The sequence below is a fragment of the Stegodyphus dumicola genome, chromosome 1 (assembly GCF_044657685.1).
Source record: "Stegodyphus dumicola isolate Sdum_Otavi_A_Nest chromosome 1, ASM4465768v1".
Classification (NCBI taxonomy): Eukaryota; Metazoa; Arthropoda; class Arachnida; order Araneae; family Eresidae; genus Stegodyphus; species Stegodyphus dumicola.
In genome coordinates, this window is record NC_140768.1 from 248,033,962 (window position 1) to 248,045,989 (window position 12,028).

At 31.7% G+C, this 12,028-nt stretch overlaps 1 protein-coding gene across 5 annotated transcripts in view; it reads right to left on the reverse strand.

Moving 5' to 3' along the window:
- The window catches only part of LOC118187586 (CUGBP Elav-like family member 4), a 927,242-nt gene that overhangs the window by 687,393 nt on the left and 227,821 nt on the right, over nucleotides 1-12,028 (reverse strand). The window lies entirely within an intron of this gene.

Here is a 12,028-nt window from a genome sequence, read left to right on the forward strand (position 1 = left end):
CAGGACTCTAACATTTGGTGGCAACAGTTTGAAAAGTGATTCGCCGTTTATAGTGATTCAACGCAAAATCGCAAAACGAAAAGAATGGTCCTCCAGGATCAAAGTCTCTTACACCTAATGATAAACCGTTAAAGTGGGGGAAAAAAATGACACTATAAAATATCTGTCGTTTTATAAATTAACTGATGATAAACTGTTAGTGTTTAGAAAATTATATTTCATATTACGGATAGATTAAATAATAACGGAATGCATAATATAATATTATTGCTAGATTCGTTAAACCGTAATAAAAAATAACAAACTATACTACGCCAATAGTTCTGTTTAGCAGCTTTCGTGTGCCGTCTTTACTGACAATTCGTCATTTATCAACAGTTTAATGTGAACAAGCTGTTAGCTTCCAGTTAGGGATGGATGAAATTTAGTTTAAAGACCGGCAATCATTATTTAACAGAGGAGAAACATTTGCTCCCCGTGGATTCTTTCCTTCCGGGTGAGGTGGGTCGGTTTTTTTAAGGAAACGGGTGAAGCAAACCACGGGGGAGAACATACGATTTTCCCGCAGGCAAGTTGGAAAAACCTGCTATCGAAATGACCTTGCTCAGTTGCAGCCAGCTCAACGTCTTACTCTTAAAACCTCCCTCAAGAGAGCCCGCTATAACCCTGCCCGTTTGGCAGGTTTCCCCATCTCCAATCGGCGACATTATTTGGCGAGATTTCAGAGTTCCTTTTTTTCCGTTCCTTATTTTCCGAGTGACATTTTTTCCGTTCCTTATTTTCCAGGGACATTCTTTCCGTTTCCCTTTTTTCCGGGTGACATTTTTTCCGCACACCAACGGAAGTACCCAATACCAGTTAACCTCTCGAAGCCGGCTGGTACAGCAGTTGTACCAAGAGAATGACTTTCTCAGACGCCGGCATTGGTACAACTGTCGTACCATCCATGCCCTCCCCATTTTAGAGAATCGCCTATCTGTAGACCTTTGGGTGGTCCATTGTCGCTGCTCAGAGTAGCCGCTGGCTACGCATTATTTTCCTCTTCTTATCAGTTTGGCTACATTTTGGCAAAAACCGCAGGTTTCGTCTCGCGCCAATATACTTGAAAATTAAATAGAGGCCATCTCTTTCTCAATCTGTCTCATAATTTTAATGCTAATTTTTTTAGTACTGACTTTTTGCTATGATTGAAACGTCAGCGATTTTGCACGCTCTTTAAGCTTACCATATTTAATGTTTTTTAATCATAACAAATAAGAATAGATTAATATTTTAGATTTAATGCTCTTCTAGAAAATAGGTAAAACCGCTTTTATCGTTTACTTCCTTTTCATACTTATGAATAATAAGATTTTATTTTGACATGTTTTTGTGGAGTGCATAAAACCCTTAAAAACTGTTAACTCTTTCAAAGTGCTTCTATTATGCAGGCAATTTTTTCTGATTTATCAGGAGATAAATAAGAGACAATTGTGTGCATAATAGTTTTTGTGATTTTCATTCATTCAGTGATTGCTTTCAATGATTTTCATTGATTGTAAATTAAATAAAATCAATTTATCTTTAGACCGTCTTTTAGGATGAGATCTGCCAAAAAGTATTTAAATATCAGTAAAGCTCACGTTACTTCTAAATTGAATCAAAACATCAGTTACATTTTACAAAATTTCGGCCAGTTTTATTTGCTGAAATTCTTATACTCCTCAAGAGATAAAGGGAATTCAGACAAGTTGATAAAAAAATATCTTTAAAAAAGGTTGTTATTTTGTCTGTAATAAGGTGTATGTCAATTTACTATTAAATGTATGAAAATTGGGATTGGATTACGGAAAAGCACGCGAACGCTATCTGCTTAAGGGGATGGATGCTTTCGTGTAAACCTTTTTAAGAGAAAATTGCTCGCATTTACGTTCCTGGTGGAAAACTCCACATGTAATCAACCCGTTCTTCAGTATTGATTGGATTAATTTTGTTCGCTTACTGAATTACATCAAAGCACACAACAATTACCTGTATAAGGGGAGTTATGCCTTCGCGGAGGACTTTCTAAGAGAAGCTGGCTTGCATTTACGTTACACAAAAACCGTGAATCCAACTATTTATCCGGGATTCAAACCCAAGCGAGCTACAAGTGTTCAGCCACTTTTACCGCTCTACTGAAATGCCCGTAAAAATATTCATAAAGGAAAAGTATTGAAATAACCGGTTTAATTTACTAACCTATATTTCTCAATCGACAGTACATAAATTACGCATATGAGGGGGATTATTTTGTGAATAAATAAACTGTATTGCACTTTTCTCCACTATCTCATATTACGATGGAATTATTGCATTTCAAAGTTATTTTTCATGAATTAATTTTGCTCTTCATGATTTTTGATATTTTCAAAGAGAAAATTCCACACTTTAAATAAAAAAATACACGAGAAGATACTTTATGCAAAATTTGGCGTAAACGGTTTTCTCAATTTTGCTTTGAAAATATTCCAGGGTAATCGTTTTCACTACCGGAAAAAATATGAAAAACAGATTTACTACATTGTGTCAACACCCAATATTTCCTTATTCTTTTGAAAACGTGAAAGATTACTCTTTCTAAAATAAATTAGAAAATATATTATGTGCAAATAGAATATTCGTTTAAAATGAAATAGACTTCAACTTTTGGATATAACGATGGTTTTAGACGAAATTTCGACCTATGAAAAGAAATTGACGTATAATTAATTCTTCGTGAACATTCAAAACTGTTCTCAAAATTCTTTTGATGATTGCATGTATAAGTCACGGATTTTTTTCTCTGCTAATATAAACAAAAGCCACTTTTACAAAGAAAAATTCTCGTTAAAGATATACCTTCTTTGCCTGATAATCCAATGTAATATTTGTTAAAGTTAAATGATTAAACGCAACCAATGTATCTCGGATGTTGATTTTTATATTATAATAACAAAATTATCGAAAAAAGCAGATTAAAATCTCTGTTATTGTTATGTAAAGCTTTATTATTGCTGTAAGTTCATCTCAAAATCTAATTGTATTGAATCTCATTCTAATCGTCTAATGGTAATAAATATTATTATTATTATTTCATTAAATTAGTCATTACCATTATTTTATTAATGAAAATATGTTATTAAAAATCGCATTCCAGCCTGCAGACTTACAAATCTAGTTCGTATTTACTATATTTTGTTAAATTTTGTTCTCGCTTTCTAATTTCTAATACGAAAATACGCGAATTTAAATGAAGAGTGAAAACAAAATTAAAAAATTCACAAACTATTTACGAGATTGATTAGAAATAGTGAGTGAAATATAAACATCACATACATTTTGTTCTAAATAAAGTGTGCACTGGATATCCATCCAGTACTGCATATTTATTTATGCACTATTTATTTAGAACTTCATTTAAATGAAAACAAAATAATCATCGAAAAAATTGCAAATCTAGCAACCCCTCTACTATGGGACGTAAGCGTCCGACAAACATGTAAATTTTACTTCATCCATGGAGGGGAACTAACGACTTTTCTCATTAGGAAAATATCGAGGAAAAGAGGGGGGAAAACTGTTTCGGATCGCGCCGGTCTGAAGGCTATATTATGAGAATTTCGGCCCGGTTTTAGAAGGTTAAGTTAGGTTGAGAGTCAGGGATAAATAGAAGGGCTAGGTCATTTCTTTGTTCGACTCCTCGCCGACGCGAGCCTCATGGAGGGGATGAATTGGAAGTAATCTGACGTGTCTGTGTTGCACCTGCTCTGATTTCGCGCGTTTAAAACTGTACTTTCATTCACTTGCTAAACTATTTTCTGGAGGTCGCATATCCCAAATTAATTTTAATCATACATATTTGTTTTCTAATAATGCAAATATTTAATAATTTGTATATATATAGATATAGTTTTAGTCAGCTTTCCTTTTAAATTCTATATTTAAAGTATCCTTTATGTAATATGGCTTCTTGTGCTGTAGCAACGTGCCGTAACGCTTATAGAAATACGAAAGGAAGAGATATTGTATTTCATGCTTTCCCAAAGGACAATTTGCTTTTGACGAAAGAATGGATACATGAATGTCGAAGACAGGATTCTATTAATGTGAAAAATGCAAGAATTTATGGCGAACATTTTCTGTGCAGTGATTATGAAGATGACATAAGAAATCGCTTGCTTGGATTGCCGCAAAAGAAACTGTTGAAATGCAATACTGTGCCGAAAGTAAATTTATCGTATGCAATAAACGAAACAACACCAAGAAATCGGAGACATTTGAAAAGAAAAGTAATGCAGAGTGGTTTTGAAAAACTACATGAATTAATACCAAAGAAAATTTATTTTGAAGCTGAGAACGAAATTGAAGCTGACAATAATAAATCAAATGTCAATGATTTTGAAATAAAATTCACAAGTGACAATGTCCTAAGTGACAATATCCCTGAATACTCTAAGTGTAAAGATAAACAAGAATGTATTGATAATTTGAAGAACAAAATAATATCCTTAGAAAATTGTAATAAAATATTGAAAAATAGAGAAAAGAAAAATTTTAGAATGTTTGCTCAGCGACAAAGAAGGTGGACGACATCTATAAAGAAATTTGTATCGGAAATTTAGAAATTAAAATCCCAAATAGCGAAATTTAGGAAACAATAACACGGATCGGAGAATTAGGAAAAACGGTCTAAAGCATATTTTTACAAAGACGCAGATTAACGCATTGCTAGAAAAGAAGGAAAAAATCAGGTGGACTAGTGAAGATATTTCACGTTGTCATAAGAGCTCTGTCATCTATAAGTAACGTTTTTGGTAAGAAAAAATAGGAATTCCTTACCTAGCACTAACATATTAAGGAGATGGTGCGCTAAATTTTCATGTAGTTCAAGAATTCAGAGTGATGTTCTTCCTGTAATGAAGGAATGATGCGAATATTTAAACTCTGTAGAAAAAATATGCGTTCTCGGTTTCGACGAAATGCATATAGATTCTAAACTTAACTATGACTCTAAACTGGACCAAATTCTCGGTCCTTTTTCAAAAAGTGCAGTTTGGTTTAATCAGAGGTCTCATTTCGCAGTGGAAACAACCAATATTTTTTGATTTTAACACTCGAATGAAAAAGACATATTCAATCATCTGGGCCCACCAGCGGCCGGGCGGAAAAATCGCTGAACACTGGTAGTTCGGTCCGAGGTTCAAATCCCGCGAACGAGCTGCTGCATGGGCGTTTTCGTGGTTTTCCCCATGTGTAACGTGTATACGAGCCAGTTTACCTTAGAAAGTCCTCCACGAGGGAATCCCTTTCCTTAGGCAGATAGCCCTCGAGGCTTTGCCATAATCACACACGCAAACACAATCATCTGGAGTAGAAGGGAAAGCAATAGTGTCTGATTTAGGATGATCTAGTACTTTGTGGAAAGAGTTACAGATTTCGATTAATAGTTCTCAGTTTCCAAATACAGTATTGCAAACGAAAAAAAATATGGATTTTTGCAGATTTAGCGCACTGCTTCAAATTACTGAAAAACCGCTTTTTCTTATGGCTTCCACTTTTTCCTATGGAACCTTCTCCTATATCTTGGGAATTAGAATTGAATTCCGCCAGACAATTTTCGACCGCCGAAAAAGAAGCATTAACATATGTTGCAGGTTATATTGCCTACCGTGTGCGAAACAAAGACCCATCATTGGGAACAATATCTAAAAATAGTGCTGATGAACCAATATTTTAATTCAGAATGGATTAAATTATTCATTCTTAATTAAAATATTGGACTTATTAATAGATTGGAGGTTTGACTATACCTTCCCATTCATAGATGAATACAGTTTACGAGTTCGAAAATATATTTTGTGCAGTTCATGGTACAGGTTACTATAAAGGGAAGCATGTAATTGGCTCTTTAATTAATAAACTGGAGAAACATTATCCTGAAGTTAACAGAGAAGCAATTCGTTTATTTTGCAGAGGTAGTTGCATTGTGACTGTACAAGAAAGCATATATAATATGTTTTGCTTTGAAGTATTTATAGATGACATTTTAGAAGTTAATAGCGTAAAGCATATTTCAAATGAGAACTAATTTTGTTAAGTTATTGTTAAAGTTATTTTTATTGTATCCTGTGTTATTATTGATTCGATGTTGTGCTAGCTTAGCATTCTAGATAAAATATAATAATATAAAATTAAAGTAATTGACATAAGAAGACTTGCCTCCTTAACCCCCACTTTTGAAAAATTAAATAATTTTTTTTAGGTACTGTGAGTAAAGTTGTTTTGTCTAAATTAAAATAACAATCTTACATGCATTTATTTAAATGTAATATTGATGTAAGCCTAAGCTACAAAATTATTAAAAAATATATATGTTATTATATTGAATCGGGAAATATACCAATGTAAAATTTACAATTAGGCTGAAACTCAGATTAGCAGAAATTTTGAAAACTAAGCCAATTTAAGGTTGCTTTTTGATTAGTTTTAAAAAGCTGTTATTATAGTTATCTTAGAAGCAGTAGTAGAGTTCTTTTAATTAAATCTCAGACAAAGAAATGATTAGAAATAAACAGGCATTTAAAAACAATCCCTGCAAATTAAAAAAATGGAACTTTATGTTAAGAGTAGCGTATTTTATTTGTTATTTTAAAATTTGTTAAATTAAATTTTTTAATGTTCAGTGTAAAACACATACTACAGTAAGATTGTCTCTTCTAAATGATAACTGTCTTTCACACACAGCTCATTTTAAACGCTGATTCTTCAAATTTAAAACACTAATTTCTATGTTGTCAATTGCATCTCCGCGTTCAGTGTCATTATGGCTACGTCATCACTCCCCGCTGCCTGTTTCAGGGGAAAAAGCTCTATGAGCTAGCCCTTCTCTTTTAAGTCCTGGTTGAGAGTAATGTTTTCTAACAACAGAGAGAACGACACCGCTGTATTACTTCTCTAATAATGATGCATAAAATGCGATTCATATTCATACATTTTTCAGTCTGATGCTATATGGAACGCACATAAAAAAATTTCGATAGAAAAATAAACTAATACTCTGTCCTTACATCAGCTGCAATAGCATGCAGATTTTAATGATTTCGTCTTTTTGATCAAACGGTCGTAAAAGCTCAAGTTCCATCAAATATTTCACCTATATTCAATTTTAGTCGATTAAATGTGGCAAAAAAGTGATCGTAGTTGATCGTAAATCAATAACGCGAACAAACACACAAACAGACATTCTTCTTCATATATTTGGAAAACTTATAAATGTTTTATTAACAAAATCTTGTTTGAAAGCGAGCAGTAGCAACACTTTGAAATAAATTATTTTTATCTCCAACGCACGAAACTGTTGCCACTCAGAAAAATGAGTGAGAAAATTAGTGTTTTCAAAGTTTTTAACTAATATCTTGGCTGATTAAAGTTGTACGAAGATGGGAACAATCGAAATGACTTCCCATGCATTTTTGAAATCGGAAATAATGTATTTAATGTTTGGCAATGATATTTTTATTTCATCGTGAAACTTAAAACTTTTTTATTAACAAACTCTATGATTTGAAAGCAATCAGCGGCAAAACGTTTCCAAATAAATCAGATTTTTATCTCCAGCTTGTAAGACTGTTTCACCTCTGAAAAATGAGGGCGAAAGTTATCGTTTTTCCAAGTTTTAATTAATATATCTGATTTTACTATTTTTTTAAATGGACGCCAACCTTTTCCAGAACCCAGAAAAGAATTGTAGAAAATTTGGTAACGATAGCTATAGTAGTGACTGATTATTAGCGAACAAACACACACACAGACTTTCTTCTTTATATCCATAGATTAATAAAAGAAACAAAAGTAATTTTCCAGGCTAACATATTCAGATGCTTTTCACAAAATGAACATTTTTATCTTGTTCCCTAGAAGAACAATGTCTGTTCAAGAAAATTTTTTAAAAATAAGAATTCTGATTTAATATAAACATGTTTACTTCAGCAGCAAGAGCCACCGAAGTTTTAATATTTTAATGACCTCTTTTTTTATTCTGCATCTTTTTCAGCACCACAGTTATGTGCCACAGTTTTGTGCTTACCACAGTTAAATATTTTATTTTTCTTTAATATTTAGCGAATAAATTTCTTTATATGTTCGTACACTATGAATTTAAATTTCTGACGGAAAAGAAAAAAAAAAAAAAAAAAAAAAAAAGAAAAAGAAAGAAAGAAAATCAAAGAGTGAGCAAAAATTGATTTGAAGAGATTTTTATGTCTGTTATGCTGAGTTTAACTTTTTAACAGTTTGTAAACTATATGTGAAATTTCGATGCAAATAATGAAATATATTTTAAAATTCATCACAAATAATTTTTGTAATTCGATTTTTATTGATAGCATATAGAAAGCGTTTACTAATAATTAATTGCTGGATGAATAACAAATACATCTTTGTACGGCTAATTCCATAATTAAAAGAAATCAGCGCATTTGATATTAGGTGAAAATATGAGCTAGCATTACAACTCTAAACTTTCTGCAGCTACGTATAACTTTAAACAATATGCAAATGAAATATCAATCCTGAACATTTGATTTTAGGATTGATGTCTTCTATTCATGTTTTAAATATTCAGAAACAGCACAAATCCTTCCACAGAACTTAACCGGTTTGATGCGCATTATAGAGAACGACTTCAGCATAAGACGCTAGTAACCAAAATTATTTTATGCACATCTACGTTCCCTATGCTTATCTTTTTAACGGCTAATAACGTCTAGACGAGAGAAATGGTGATGGATTTATCCATCATTTGTTAATGATTCCTCGTTAAACTCTGAATTAGTTATTTGAGGCTGTGTAACTAGCTTTCTGAGATCACAGTAAGCTCGCTAATGAAGTTGTAACGTTATGGGTTGGCCTGATAATGATGACTAAAATCGTTCCAAGTAAGCCAATTTAGATAAACTTCCTCATTGGTCCGAAAATTCATATTACTTAAGGGTTATAAGTACCTAATGCTGTGGAAAGGGAAATTATTGAGCAGCATTGAATTCGTAAATGTTCAGAAACGGGAAATCTTTCCTTCATTTTACATGCAGTTTGCTTTATTAGCGCATTCAGTGCCATTCATAGGCTATAAGTTTAAATATGTAGCTTGCAGAATAGTTAAATTGTCTTGATACGTAGGAATCCTAAATTCATATAATAGTGGAAACCTGAAATATGCATCTTAAATCCAAAACATAACGTGAATGTCATTTATGTTCCCCGGAGCATTAAAACAAGATAATGAACAGATAATAAAAATGAAAAAATGAGTTATTAAGCAGCATCATTTTTGCTGTTGTTGCTGTTGGTTGTCTTGTCCATATTACTCTGAATATTAGTTGCCAGAGCCTACTCCAAACAGAGGTTGGACTTCTACTTTCTACCCTAATTTCGCAACATTGTCATTATTGTGTAATATCGTCTTATTTCTTGTTATTAGCATTTAAGTGACTAGTTATATGGAACTTTTATTCTCTAGGTTTAGAAATAGTTGTTAGTATGTACACAACTAAACACAAGACTTAAAATGATGTCAAATAATTTCGTCATAATGAAGTCAAATAAGCGATGCTAACTGATATCCTATTTAACTTATTTGACAAATAAATGATGTCAAATAAGTTAAATAGGACGATTAAGAAAAACCTGCTATAGACTATAAGTCTTTTAACAGTGGTATTAGATATATAATTTTACACGTGCAAAGTTTCTGAAACTAAATAAACAATTCTACCAAACAATTTGAGGTTTCACGGTGAAAAATTATGTAAATACTAATTTTAAACTTTTCAACTTTTCATGTAGTCACCAGAGATCAAACAGTCGAATTTATAAAATACGATTTTACATGATTCCATTATTTATATATAAAATATTTAATATCATTATATATGACATTCACGTGTATCTACGGAATCGGTCTTATTTAAATTACATTTAAATGCCTATTATTGAGCAAAGTCGCTTAAAATTTTACTAGATTAGGAAGAAATTAAAAAATAAATTGATCATTTTAGTGATTCATGGTTCTATACTGAATAAAACATAAACAATAATTACTAACATTGTTATGCCCTAATAAAGCTATTAATTGTTAACATCTTAAAGAAATTTACTCGTGAACGAATTTTGTTATTTAATTAAATAAAATGTATAACATTATGTATTTAAATTATTACAACACCGTGAATAGTGCGTTAAATTGATTATTTGCTTTATGATGATCAAATAAAAGATTAAATGCTCTATTCACATATTCTTTCGGATCTGAACGTCTTACTGTTTTCATAAACTCCTTCTCTACTTTTTTTTTTAAAAAGTTGTAATTGAAAGTACACGTTTTTTGAACGTACTATAAACTTATAGCTAATTCCTTTTAGTGCCATCTGCATTTGCGATGTATTCTTACTACAAGTAATTACATAGTTCTTCTCTAAGCATTAGATTTCTTGCTCTAGGCATTAAAATTCTCCTTTAAATTTTATTGCTGAAATTAAAATTTCAGAAAGTTATTGCAATAAATACTGTTTGTCACAGAATGTCTTATGTTTTACTTGCTAAATAGATTTCAAGGTAGTGTCAATTAAATTATCTTTAGTCTACGAAATGTTGTAAAAAACATCAGATCATTATACCATAAAAAATGAAATAAAGAGTTATTTTTAAGTTCATACCGATTTATTTTGTTATTTATAGTTTGGTATTTTTTACTTTATTTATTTACTTTTTTCGTACGTGAAGAAAAATTATTGCTGTCTAATCTCTTTCATTAATTATAATTTTTATTCCTGATCTTATGTAATGCATTCTCATAGCACTGCCTAAGAAACAGAACTCTTAAAGTATTCCACTCACTATTATTTTTTAGATTTTTTTCTCCTTCGTATGATGAAAAATGAATTCATTTCCCTTTTTCCTATTCTTCTCTAATTAATTCTGGACTTCTCGTCCCACGGGAATTTCCTAGCGATAGTAATTGCAATTATAGTTTTCATCGCTTTAATTTTATTTCCGAGTTCAACGACACCATTTCGTTCTTCTATGAAGAAAACGTATTAAATATAATTAATTCTAGAAGACGTAAGGAGATAGCTTTAGTAATCTAGATAGGGCGACGAAATTTGTTAGGAAGCTGGAATAAAATTAATTTCATGTGTTATAACTCCTGTATTCCAAATAACTATATTAAATTTAATGTAAAAACTTTACCTCTTCAACATTTATCTTCTGCTGCTGTTTTGTAGACATTATCAAGTAAATAAAATTAGACTAAATGTTGCCTTTCCTTTCAAATTTAGGAATATAGGAGCCAAATATGTCAGCAAATATCAACATTATGTTATTTGCTCCAAATAAAGATTATGTTCTATAATTTAATTAAGATACGACAATGTACTACCTGCCTAACTTCATTTCATATTTTAATGACAGCACTCAGGGACCTGAATCTGTGAATTTTAACGTTCTTGTTGGATAATGAAAAGAACTCACAGGCTCATCTTGAATCAGACGATCTGATTCGATAATAAACATATTCCATGTCTCATCCTAATTTGATATCTGACACATTTCTGTAGCCAGGTTTTTCTATCCATGTTATCTGAAAAGAGGGCTTTAGCAAGTCCAATTAAGATGCAATACCGTACAAACATTTATCATTAAGAGCTATATGAATTACAAAGAACGTAGAACGAGAGATATATGAAATACAATGAACGATATTTCCAGATTTAATCTCCTAAATTTACAAATATTAATTAATTGTTCTCATTTTCTAATTAACTTTCATTTCATATTTTAAAAAACTACCGTTACGTCTTTATCATTTAATCTACATGCATGAGTCACCCAGATGGTATTGTTGTTAGGGTAGCCGACTGCGATATCAAAAGGCCCGGGTTCGAACTCCGGAGAAGGCACGGATTTAAAGGAGGTAACGGTAGCCGCCTATTAGGTGCCTCCATAACAAAATGACCACCCCTACTTGCCT